General features: G+C 63.3%; 1 long non-coding RNA gene across 1 annotated transcript; it reads right to left on the bottom strand.

Moving 5' to 3' along the window:
- Positions 1–5,996: 5,996 nt before the first annotated feature.
- LOC123587795 lies at positions 5,997–7,829 on the bottom strand. Its single transcript, XR_006707524.1, has 2 exons — positions 7,662–7,829; positions 5,997–6,173 (listed from the first exon to the last, which is right to left on the bottom strand). It is a non-coding gene; the product is annotated as an uncharacterized LOC123587795 (long non-coding RNA).
- Between the last annotated feature and the right edge of the window lie 4,222 nt (positions 7,830–12,051).

Here is a 12,051-nt window from a genome sequence, read left to right on the forward strand (position 1 = left end):
CCCCAGGGGACACGCATGTTGCGGAGACACCATCCGACCCGACTCAGGACACACATCCATACTTACCCGCGCGGCGCTCCGTGGGACGGGCGCAGACGTGGAAGATGTGCGCAGAGGGGCAGCGACTTGCCCAAGGCCCCTCGGGGGCAGACACTCTCCCGTTACCCCCGGCGGCACCACAAACCACCGAGGGGATGGGGCAGAACCACGACCACGCTGACTTGTATCGTGAACTTGGGCCGGGCCGGCGGGGGGCGGGGAGCTGCTGCGCGCTGGGGTCAAGCTCCTCTCTCGGGGGCAGCTGGCTGGCAGAGCGGCCTCAGCAGGACGCTGGCCTCTCCCCGTGGAGAGGCGGTTCCCAGCACAAGCGTCTGCGGCACAGAGAGAAAAGCGGGTGGAGACTGGCCGTTGTTCCAGGTGCGCCCAGGTGTGAGCAGGTGTGCTGGGTGCCAGGCCCAGGAATACGTGGACGTCAGCCTGTCTTGCCTCAGGCCCCTGCTGCCCGAAGTCTGGTGTGGGAGGTCTCTAACCAAGCGCCCACACGGAGCGCAGAGGACCCTCCAAATCCTTGGCATCCAGCCCAGAGCCAGGGCTCAGAGGCGGGGGTGGGCGGGACGGTCCCACACTGCCACCTGGTGGTCGCCGCCCCAGCACAGGGGGATTCCCGGTCCCAGGGTCCAGAGCGCACGCCTGTGGCTTCTCCGGGCCCAGGGTGTGGACTGGACAAGCCCTGCTCTGGGGGTCTCAGGAACCCCCAGGCTCCTTCACTTTCCGTTTCCTCCTGCGCTGGGCACTGTCACCCAGGAGCTGTAGGGAAGAATTCGGGAGCCCCTGTAGGCACCCGGACCCCCAAACAGGGAAGAAGCCCCACAGAGGAAGGGCTGACGTCCCTGCTGCCACAGCTCAGGGGCTCCCCACCTCTCCAGGCCGCCTTTCCCTTCCTGACGGGCGGTGGATGGGCTGACTCTTCACGCAGGGTGCAGAGGTCAGCAGCCGCTTGCCAACAGGACAGACCAGGGGCCAGGCCGGGCGGGGCAGGGTGGGCGGCTGGGCACGTGTCCATGAACAGGTGCTAATGGCTTCAGGATGCGTTTCCAACCTTGCCCAGCGGGAGTTTCCTGCCACGCTCGACCTCCTCGACCTCCTCCTGTCATGACCCCACATGCCCCCCACACCCCCATTCACTCCCATCCTGGCAGTCGGGACGTGACTGGCACACAGGCCAGTCTCCCCCCCGGGACTTTCACTCTGGGGAGAGGGAGGCCCATTACAAGTCAGTCTGCGGGGCAAGTGCCCCGAGACGTGACCGGGAGGCTTTGGGCGGGCGGTCCAGGAAGGAGGTGACCAGTGAGGGAGAGCAGGCCTGCAGAACAGGGAGGCGGGGAGGGGCCGGCGGGCACACGGGCGCCAAGGACAAAAGGCTTTCCTCCTGGGTGATGGCCCTCAGGGACTGCTGCTCCGGCCGAGGGCTGCTTCTGCTTTTCTGGGCCTCCGGAGAACAGAGAGGGTGCTGTGGTGCCTCAGTTTCCCTGCAATCTCGTCTTCGGAGTCAGGTGTTTGAGTCTCTACTCGGCGCTCAGTCCGGGACTATTTTGCGAGGAAGGTACGGAAGGAAGCCAGTTGTCGGCCCCAGATCCCCTCTCGGTCACGGTCACGGGCAGAGCAGGATAGCCGCCGTGTCCGGGTGAGCAGAGGGCAGGGACCTAGTCTCTGGCACCCCACCCCCACCATTGCCCTGAGCAGCGGGATATTGTCCCTAACCTGATTACTGGCCCTGCCACTGCCTCCAGTCTTAAAGAGGATTAAATGGGAGGGTTGGCGGGTTCAGGGACCCGGGCGCCTCCGAGGCAAAGCGGCTGCAATCATGCAGCGATTGGCTAGTTTAGTTGCAGGGACTGTGGCCTGGAGGTCAGGGGCAGGTCAGGGACGGCTTGCAGTTAACAGGCGTTCGGTGGGCGTCTGCCCTGAGGTGTCTGTGCTGGGGGCTCTGGGTCTTGGGTTTTTACCCCCTCCCTCCTCACCTCCCTCTTCTGCTGAGTAAGGAGTTCTCACAACTACTCACTTCTCACACAGCTCAGTGCCCGTTCAGACCCCAGCAAAGTCCTTCCTGCCGCCGTCTCTGGCTTGCTTGCCCCCCGGTGCCCCTTCTCCTCCAGCCACGACATGCCTTCTGGTTTTTCGACCTTCCAAGTGTTTCTGTCTCAGGGCCTTGGCACTGGCTGTTCCCTCTGCCTGGGATGCTTTTCCCTCGAGATGTGCGAGTAGCTGGCTCCCTCTCCCCCTCCGGGCCATCACCGCCTTCCTTCCCCTGCGTATTGGTCCCCATGGCATCCGTCGGCACCCGCACTGCCTTCTGCCTCCCTGCCCTGTGCCGGAATGGCAGGCGGTTCTCCGTGCGTGCCCAGTCCCCCCGCGGCTGCACCCGACCAGGGTCAGCAGACGCTCAGTAAATGTCTGTTGAATGAACAGGGAGACAGAGGCTGAATCCAGTCAGCCCAGCAGAAACCAACTTCTGGGGCTCAGCTGACATCAGGTGTTCCACATGCATTTATTTTTTATCTTGAGAGAAAGAAAGAGAGAGAGGGAGAAGGAGAGAGAGAGAGAGAAATCTCTGCTGTCAGCACAGAGCCTGACGCAGGGCTCGAACCCACGACCCTGAGACACGACCTGAGCCTAAATCAAGAGTAGGACGCTCAACCAACTGAGCCACCCGAGGCGCCCGCACACGTATTTATTGGGTTCAGTCTCCGTGTCCTACGGGATGCAGACGGGGGTTCGAAATTCTGAGCATATTGGAGGAAACTTAATCCACAGGCCTACCCTGCGTGTGTCTGTTCCCATGACATCCCAGGGAGGAACCGGAAGGAAGGAGGGGGCTGGACACTGTGGTACCTGGACACCCACACCAGCTGGGTGGTCGGAGCCCTTGCAGCCTGTGACCGCGGGGCCGAGGCGGCCGCCTCCCGGCGGGTCTTCTGCGTCCCTCGCGCTGTCCCGTGCAGAAGGGAGCCCTTTGCAACAAGCATCCCAGCCCTCCCTCCCTATCTTCTCTGCAGAAAATCACGATGTGCTGACAGGAGCGGCTGCCTGCCTGGCCCCTGAGCGCACGAGCCCCCCAGGGCCCGCCGTGCTGGAGTGAGAAGCAGCCCCTGCCGTGCCAGGTCACCTATGTGTGGGGGTCACTCGGTGCCGCGGGGCGCAGGCCGCCCTGCCCGCCGCGAGAACCGCGTGGCAGGGGCCCGCGTGCAGGGGGGAAGCCAGGCCGCAGGCCCGGCACGACAGCAGCCCTTGGGAAAAGCGGGGAGGAAGGTGCCCGCGGCCGTCGCCTGCGTTGGCCAAGATGCGAGGAGGAGCCAGACCAGACGGGAGCTGCCAGCGTGGAGCGAGAGCGAGAGAGGACGAGGCTCCAAACGTTGTCCCGCCCGACGCCGGGACGCTGGCAGATTTCCAGATCCCCGAGTCCGGCCAGATCCGACAGGGCGTGGGTGGCCCCCTGGACGCCGCGGCTGGCCCACGTGCATTCTGGGAAGCTGGAGGCGCCAGCAGCACGTTGCGGGTGACACGGAGCGGGCGGAGGAATCCATCTCAGATGGGAGGTGTCCCTCGTAGGCCCGGAAAGGGGCCTCCCGAGCAGGCGTCCCCCAGAGGCCCTGGCTCGGTAGGGCTGAAATAGGGGGCCGACCCGCCGGGGAGACAGGAGGGACGGTGAGCAGAATTAAGTGATCCGGAAGGCACACCTGTGAGCCTTCCCAGCCATGCACAGAGAACCTGGCCTCCTGTTCCAGACCCGCTTTGGCCAGTGACCTTTAAAGGCCATTTCGCGGGGTTTCCTGTGCTGGTGGCTGAGAGGTATGTCAGCCGGGGCTCCCAGTGCCCCCCCCCCCCGCCCCGCCCTGCCCCGTGAACTCTGCTGCCCCACCCTGGACACACAGGGAGTGAGGGTGCGCCTTTGACGTGTGGGATCATGGTGGCGGTGGCTTGAGGCACAGCCCAGCCCAGCGGGACTGGGGCGCTTCCCAAGCGTGAGTGGGGTCGGCCTCTCGACACTGCTTTGGAGACAGTGGGCACAGGGCTGTTTCTCCGGAAGGCTCAGAACTCCCTACTCCAACATCCCTCAGACACAACGAGAGGCAGATGGGGCCTGGGGGATGGGGACAGGGGATTGGGGTGGGACCCGGGGCAGGGGGTTTGACGGGACGGGGCAAGACGGCGCAGGGTGGGGCGGGGAGAGGCAGGAGCGAGGGCTCCAGGTTCGAGAGTCCCCTGGGCTCTGTCCCGAGGGAGAAGCAAGTCCTCTTTTGAGCCTGTCCTGGGTCCAGGCTGATGAATGCGGAGACGTGAAGCACCCCCCCCCCCCCCCCGCCTCCCTGCCCCAGGCTGGGGGAGGTGAGACCCCGCAGCCCACCAGCTGCCCAGGACCGGCAGCCCAAGGGCCTGCTTCTGGAGCCCCCAGAAGCCCCAGTGACCCCACGCTTGGAGACGTTGCCGGGAGCCTTGATTCTGCTTACATTACAAACGCAAGGTGTTTATGATGTTATTAGGAACAACGATGCCGTTTTGCGTGCGCGGAGGAAGCCTGCGTCCCAGGATGGTTCACCGGTCTGTTCGCACACAACTTCCACACACCTCTAAAGATCACCATTTTAACAGCTTCTGGCGTAGATAGCAAGAGGCAGTTCCATTTAACAGGGCACAAATCCAATTCCCTCTGTGCCCAATTTTACCGGGCTGCGGAATCAGTTTGAGCCTGTCAGGGTCTTATTCCGGAGTCTACCCATGCCGGCTCTTTCCCTCATCTCCCTGCCTGTCTCTCCTCTCTCAGGAACTCGGTCCTGCAGAGGAAGATGTGCTGATACAAAGTAACAGCCTTCATCTCTTTACAACGAAATCTAATTAGGTGTAAAGGGGACACCGAGCTGGGACCAGCAGGCCTGAGGCCTGGAGGATGCTCCTGGGGGCTGCCCACCCCAGGCCACTGCCACCTCTCCAGCCGCCCCAGTCAGGAGGGGGTCTCTCCGGGGTCTTCTGGGGGTCAGCAGCGTCTGAGGCCTCGGCCCCCGGGATCTGCCACATGGATTTTTGTCCTTGGTCAGAGGAAGCTTCTGCTGCAGTGCTAATGACACAGAGGCACAGCCACACGTCCCCGAGATGTATGTATGTCATTACCCCCCTTTTATTTATTTTATTTACCTATGGGAAACGGGCACAGAGAGGGTGAGTAACTTGTCCCGGGTCACACAGCGAGCGTCAGAGCCGAGCGGTGCTCACCCAGAGGCAGTTTGGAGTCTCGTTAGCTCCTGGGGGCACCATGCCGTCCTGTCTCGTGCTGTGGCCCGTGGACGGCCCTTGCGTTTACCCGGCCGTATCTGTCCTGTCTTCTGCTAACAGCTCCAGCGTCCTCATTTAGAGCCACCTCTGCCCTCTGGGCCAGCCATGCCGGGAGGGGACACACCCTGGCCCCTGCCTCAGAGCTGGCGGCCGCCCTCCCCTGTCTGGAGCCCACGATCCAAGCGGCACCAACCAAAGTCGGGCCTGGGGCTCTGGCTGGGGCTGACAGGAGGGGCCCTTGGGCAGCAGGCAGGGGGGATTGGTGTGGCAGGGGGGGCTGCCCGGGGCCCCCCGTGTAACTCCTGCTTCAGCACCTGCATGGCTTAGTGCTTCACAGCCTGCTACTCTGTGCATGTGCCAGTGTGGGTGCGTGTGTGTGCACGCATGTGTGCACCAGTGTCTGGGTGCGAGTGGCGCTGGGCGGGCAGGACGTTCGGGGTGGGCCCTTCACATGCGCCCGCCAGACTGTGCACGGAGCTGGAGCGCTCTGAGTGATCACCTCTGAGTTAGCCCCCCATAGAGCCGCTCCGGGAAGACCCCAGGGCGGCCGTCTGCAGCACCCCACCGCCCGCCCACCCAGGCTCCCGAGATGTCTCGCCAGTCTCCCACTTAGGATCTGGCCAGAGTCGAGGGTGCTGAGGGACCCCTTAGGAGATGTGGTTGCACTCACCTCCCTGAGCCCGTTGATTTCCTCCCTCATGTCTGTTTACAGGAAAGCTGAGCCAGAAGGAGCTTCCTGGTGAGTACCCGTGTCTGGAGAGCTCTCCAAACAGAACCCAGCCCTCCGGAAGCCTGGTCGGTCGTGTTACCGCCGCATCCCAGGCATGTAGGGAAAACCTGTGAGTCTAGGGGAGGGACAGTGGGGAGGGTTCGAGGTCAGTCTGGGGCCCTGGGTCCTGGCACGTTCAGCCTCTCAGAACACAGTCCCCTAAACAAAGGAAGGTGCAGGAGTGACACTGTGGCAGCTCAGAAGGTCTGGCAGCTTCCATGCCTACCCTCTCTTGGGAGCCCTGAATTGGCATGTAAGATGTTCAGCTGCCCAGACTATGGTGAGGCAGGTGGGGACCACGTGGAGGGGCCACGTGGGGAGGCCATGGTAGGGAGGCCAAGAGGGGCTGCCTCTTGCTTTGTTTGGGACCCTCGGCAGAGAACCAGCCAGGGGCTGGGGGCAAGCCGACCAGGAGGGGAGCCGGGCAGGCCCACTCTCTCCTGGGCGCTGTTCCAAAAAGCTCGGTGGTTCACAGAGGCCGCCCGGAGTTGGGCACAGCTAGCGAGCTCGGGGCCACAGGCGGGTCCGGACCCCCGGCCAGGGGCGTCCACGCGCGGACCGCGGCAGCCGGAGACCGGGCGGCCCTCTGCCCCCACTAACTGCGACTTCACAAAGTTATTTAATTTTCGGGGGCTGTTCCTCTTCTGCGAAGTGGAGAGAACGACGGGACCCCCTCGTCGGCCTCTCCGCCTGCACACTTAACCCCCGGCACACGGGCCAGACTCAGGAGGTGTCAGCTGCTACTCCCGTCACTGGGAAAGACCATCGTCCCGGTGCAGGAGGGTAACGATGTGTCCCCAGAACGGGACAGGGGACGGACCTTCTTGTACTGAAGAGTCCTTAGTGATTTTATAACACGTGTCGGTTTTATTCCTGATGTTTCACGCGGCGGGGAGCTGCTGGGACACTGGGGCCTCGGCGGACACTGCCCCACCAGAGACGCGCAGTGTGCCAATGGGGCGGCGGGGCGGTGTCCCCGTGCGGGGCGGGGCCTGAAAGGGGCGGGGCGTCAGGGCGTCCCCGTGTGGGGCGGGGCCTGGGGGGGCGGGGGCGGCACGGCGTCCCCGTGCGGGGCGGGGCGGGGCCTGGGAGGGGCGGGGCGGCACGGCGTCCCCGTGTGGGGCGGGGCCTGGGAAGGGCGGGGCCTGGGAGGGGCGGGGCGGCACAGAGTCCCCGGAAGGAGGCTTGCTTGTTCCTGGCCCGGCGGAGGCCCACGTGTCGCGCGACCTCCTCAGCTTTCCGCCTGGGGTCAGCTTCCGGTGGGGTTGCATTAACCGCCCCCCCAGCCCCCCAGCCCGAGTCGTCCCAGCGGCCGGCTCTGTGCAGCCACGTCAAGACCCATTGACGTACTGTCCCCGTCGCTTCCCGTCTGTCCTCTCCCAGCGCTTCAGACCACGCGGTTGCCACGGCGGTGACATGACCCATAATAGTCCCTGCCTCCAGTAAATGAAGGAAGGGACAGAGGTTTCCCACGGAGCAGGCAGGTGAGGGAGGGGCGGGGAGAGCACGCCACCAGCCTCACGACCCCCCTCACGGGAGCGCAGCCCTCCTGCGGCCACCTCACCTCAGTCTGCACGCTGCTCCCACGTCCGCTGCTGCGAAATGTGGGCGGCACACAGTTTGCGGGTACGAGATGCAGAAGTCTCGCGGGAAGGCCGCTCTGCCAGCGGGTTCTCCAGACGCTCATTGTGACCGCCGTGCAGCCCCATCAGCTGGGACGGGCGGTGGCTGTGCTGCCAGCGCGCGCTTGGCGGAGCTTCTGTTCCAGTTAGGGGGCGAGAAGGAGGGGGTCCCGGCGCAGCGCTCACGCGCTCACACGCGTGGCACCGGGGAGGCCTCTCCTTTCCCTGATGGCCCTCGAGGGAGGGCAGCACGAGGGCCGAGGAGGCCGGCTTAGCCCTCGCGCCGTCTCTCTCCTTCCCGCTCTCCGGCTCTGGCTCTTGTCCCCTGCCTCCATTTCAGGATGGGGGTGCCCCGGCCTCGGTACCGGCCGCCCGTGCTCCTCCACGACTGATGGGGCTTTAGGACCCAGGACGAGGTCAACCGGAGGTCGCCGCCCGCTCCCCGAGGTCGGGCAGGGCCCTGGGAGGGAGTCACTGCCCGAGGCCATGACCAGTGAGGCTCAGGTGTTACTGACGGGAATCCGAGGTGGACAAGAGCTGAGAGAGGCAGACCCTCGGACCATCTGGGCCCCTTGGTGCAGGACTGTGGGGAGTCCTCCCAGGGCAGTGGGGAGGGCGTGGGGACCGCAGGATTGGGAAGGGGCCAGAACCCAGGCAGAGAGCAGGAGGCGGTGACACCTGGTGGCATGTATGCCCCATGGGGCAGTGGGGGGCAGTGGGGGCAGCTCGAGGGGCTCAGGGGCAGAGCGAGCAGGAGGGAGGCTGCAGGGAAGGTCAGGAGCCTAGACGGCCCCTCACCTGCTGCCAAGGACTGTCCCTCTCCTGGCTCGGGGGTCACAGACCACGTCTCTTCCTGCCTGTGGGGTCAGCAAGCAGGATGGGGACCGTGGAGGGGGGCCAGCCTCCTGTCACTGTGGCCCGACCTCTTGGGCTGGACTCTCCTTGTGTACGGATACTGACCCGCTGCTCCTGGAGGGTGTCCTGGACCCCCACCTTCCTCGCCGTGCCCGCAGCCTGGCCCACTTCCTATCTCAGGGCTTCCACTCTCCCCGGGGTGTCCCCGCTGTGAGGGGTCCTCTCCTGTCTCTACCCGCACTGCCATTTCTCCGGGAAGGCCAGATGCAGCCTTGCCTCCTACAGGCAGTATTCCAGGACTGCCCCAATTGTTGCCTTCTCTCCTTCCTTCTCTTCTAGGACACCTGCTCAGGCCCGGCTGACCGCACGCTTCCTGTGGGGACCCGGCTGGGCTCTCCATTTCAGGGGTGCTGCAGTGGGCTGAATAGCATACCCCCAAATTCATGTCACCTGGAACCTCAGAAGATGGTTTTAGTTGGAAATAGGTCTTTGCAGATGCAATTAGTTAAGAGTGGAATGGGCCCTGATTCAATGACTGGGCCCTTACAAGAAAAGACCCACAGACAGGACATATGGGGAGCGGGCCACATGGCAATGGAGGCAGAGAGGGGAGGGACACCAAGGATGGGCCACAACAGGGGCTGAGAGAGGCTGGGAGCAGGTGAGAGGGGGTGAGGGGATGGGAGTGGGTGGGAGGGTGGGAACCGGCTGGAAGCGAGGGGGGGATGCTGGGAGGGGCTGGGAGCGATTGGGAGGGGCTGGGAGCGGGTGGGAGGACAAGGAGGGGCTGGAAGCGGGGCGGGGAATGCTGGGAGGGGCTGGAAGCAGGTGGGAAGGTGGCGACGGGCTGGAAGCGAGCGGGGGTTGCCTGAAAGGGGCCGAAAGGGGCTGGGAGGTCTGGGAGGGTCGGAAGGGGACCGAGCTTCCATCAGAGCTCCAGAAGGAGCGAGCCCTGCCGGCGCTTTGATGTTGGGCTCTGTAGTCTCTGCCCCACAAGGCACTTGTCCCAGCCCAGCGAGACTGCACAGATTAGGCTAGCCGGTTGGGGCCGCGCTGGTGAAGTGCTTGCTCCCAGGGGACCGTGGGGACAATGACCCCTCCCCGCTCGGCTAGTGCCGGCTGCGGCTTTCTCCTCCCTGGTGGTCCTGCGAGCGCGAGCGCGGACCATGCAGTGCGGGCACGAGGGTCGCTGGCACTGCGGTAGGTAGGGTGTTGGGGGGTGAAAAGAAAGTCTTAGGTCTTTTTAAATCTATATCCATTCTACTTGGAACTCGAGCTCAGTTTTAAACTTTTACTACTTTTTAAATTTACAAGCTCTTTTTTTTTTTTTTTTTAAATTTCAGAGAGAGCGTGTGCAAGCAGGGGAGAGGCAGAAAATCACAAGGAGGCCCCACGTTCACCTTGGAGCCGACGCGGGGCTCAACCCCACAACCCTGGGATCATGACCTCAGCTGAAACCAAGAGTCAGAGGCTCTGGACTCCTGGGTGACTCGGCTGAGGAACAGACTTGATTTCCTCTCAGGTTATGATCTCGTGGTTCATGAGATCGAGCCCCATTCGAGCTCAGCTCTGCTGAGTGTGGAGCCTGCTTAGGATTCTCTCTCTCCCTTTCTGTCTGCCTCTCCCCTGCTTGTGTGCTCTCTCTCTTTCTCTCAAAATAAATAAACAACAACAACAAAAAAGACTCAGTTGACTGAGCCACGCAGTAGCCCCTGGGAATGGGTTTTTAAAATATGGAGGGAATGTGTTCCTTTCATGTTGTTTGCGAAATGCAAGGCAAGGACTCCTTGTTCTGCGAATTTTGCTGTGCCATTGAACAGAGTGGGTCCTGAAGGACGGTGGTCGGCAGGCCAGGCGCTTCCGTCACCCGTTCCGGGCCCTCCCTGGTGTGGCCCCTTCCACTGAGGCGGTTGTGAGGCAGCTCTGTGTTTCCACTTTACATCAGCGTCCCCGCTGCTCTTGCAAACACGAGCTCAGCGCTCGCGGTCTTAACACACCCCGGACCGAGCTTCTGCACATCCCTCAGAACCCCTTGCTCCCCACCCTCCCCATCTCAGGAAATGGCTCCCCAAGGTGTGGGTTGGGTCATCCTTGATTCTGTCTTGTCTCACCTTCTGTGTCTCATCGTCAGAAAATCCTGTCGGGTCTATTTGCAAAATATACTCAGAGCCAGACCAAGTGGCACCCCTCCACTATGGCCCCTTGGTGATGAGAGGGAGGGGAGGCGGGCTGGGAGGGGGAAGGGAAGGGGCAGGCCAGTGGGACGTCTGTCTGTGCTCCTCTCCTGCCTCCCGTGTCCCCTCCCCATGTCCGGTCCCCAGTGCTGGCCTGGATGCGGCCACAGCCCTGCACACCTAGCACAGCGACGTGCCCTGCAAACCCCCAGGGGTGAAGCAACTCAGCCGGGAACCTCCCCCACCTGCTGGCAGGCATCCAGCTTCACCAGCTTACGTGACTAGATCACCCTGGATGTTATCTGACCCGGTGTCAGCCAGCGGTCGAGGGTCATGGCCTCCGGGACATGTGGGCGGGCTGCCTGCTCCTGGCCCGTAGTGTTCCTCCCCTCCCTGAGGTCACCTGCCCACCCTGCAGGCCGAGAGGGCATTCCTGGAATGGGCTGCAGGCTGGGAGGGGACAGGAGCGGGCTGCTAAGGGTCACCCAAGGTTCACGGTCAGAACAGGAGCAGGGAGTTCTTGCCGCAAGCGCTTATTAAGCACCTACTGTGTGCCAGGCACTGTTCTTGGTGCCCTCTGCCGTAGATTCCAGGCGGGAGCAAATGTGAAAACGAGATAACCCATCATCGGAAAGTGTCACTGGGCCCAACGCCCAGATGGCTACTCCCTGGGCTGACGGCTGGGAGCTCCACGGGGCCTGGCTTCAGGGGGGCACCTTCACGTGGAAGCGTCATCCCAGTCGCCCTAGGTTGCCCCTAAGTTGTCGGGCTGGTCTGACCTTTTAGAGGGCAGACCAAACGCACGCCCAAGCCAGCGTGCAGACAGGCTTTGCAGCCGTGGCTTGGACCCGGCCCCAGAGGGGGCACAGTGTGAGCTGTCCGCCCTCTTCACGGCCCCTAGGCTGCCTTGATGACGTCCTCTTGAAAATGCAGTACCGAGACTTGGTTGAAAACATTTTCTTTAAAGCAATACAAAAGAGGAAACGATGAAAATAGCCCGTTTTCCCTGCCGATGCCTGGCCCCCTGCATGGAGGTGACCACCATGTCCAGATTCACAAGGACAGTGGACCTTTTGCAGCCCACACCAGGTCCACGTGGAACGTCTACCCCCTCGTGGGCTTCGGGAGGCTCGCGGGTGACGGGGCCTGGCAGGTGCTTGCAGAGGCTTCTGCCCTCCCCCGGCTCCTCCCAGAGGCTCCCGTGGCTCCAGGGCTGAGAGGGTGTGGACTCATCGCAGGGCCTGTGGTGTAGATGCCACTGGCCCCTGCCCACAGAGGAGGCGTGGGGCCGGAGCAGCTGATG

The sequence above is a fragment of the Leopardus geoffroyi genome, chromosome D3, assembly GCF_018350155.1.
Source record: "Leopardus geoffroyi isolate Oge1 chromosome D3, O.geoffroyi_Oge1_pat1.0, whole genome shotgun sequence".
NCBI classification, from domain to species: Eukaryota; Metazoa; Chordata; class Mammalia; order Carnivora; family Felidae; genus Leopardus; species Leopardus geoffroyi.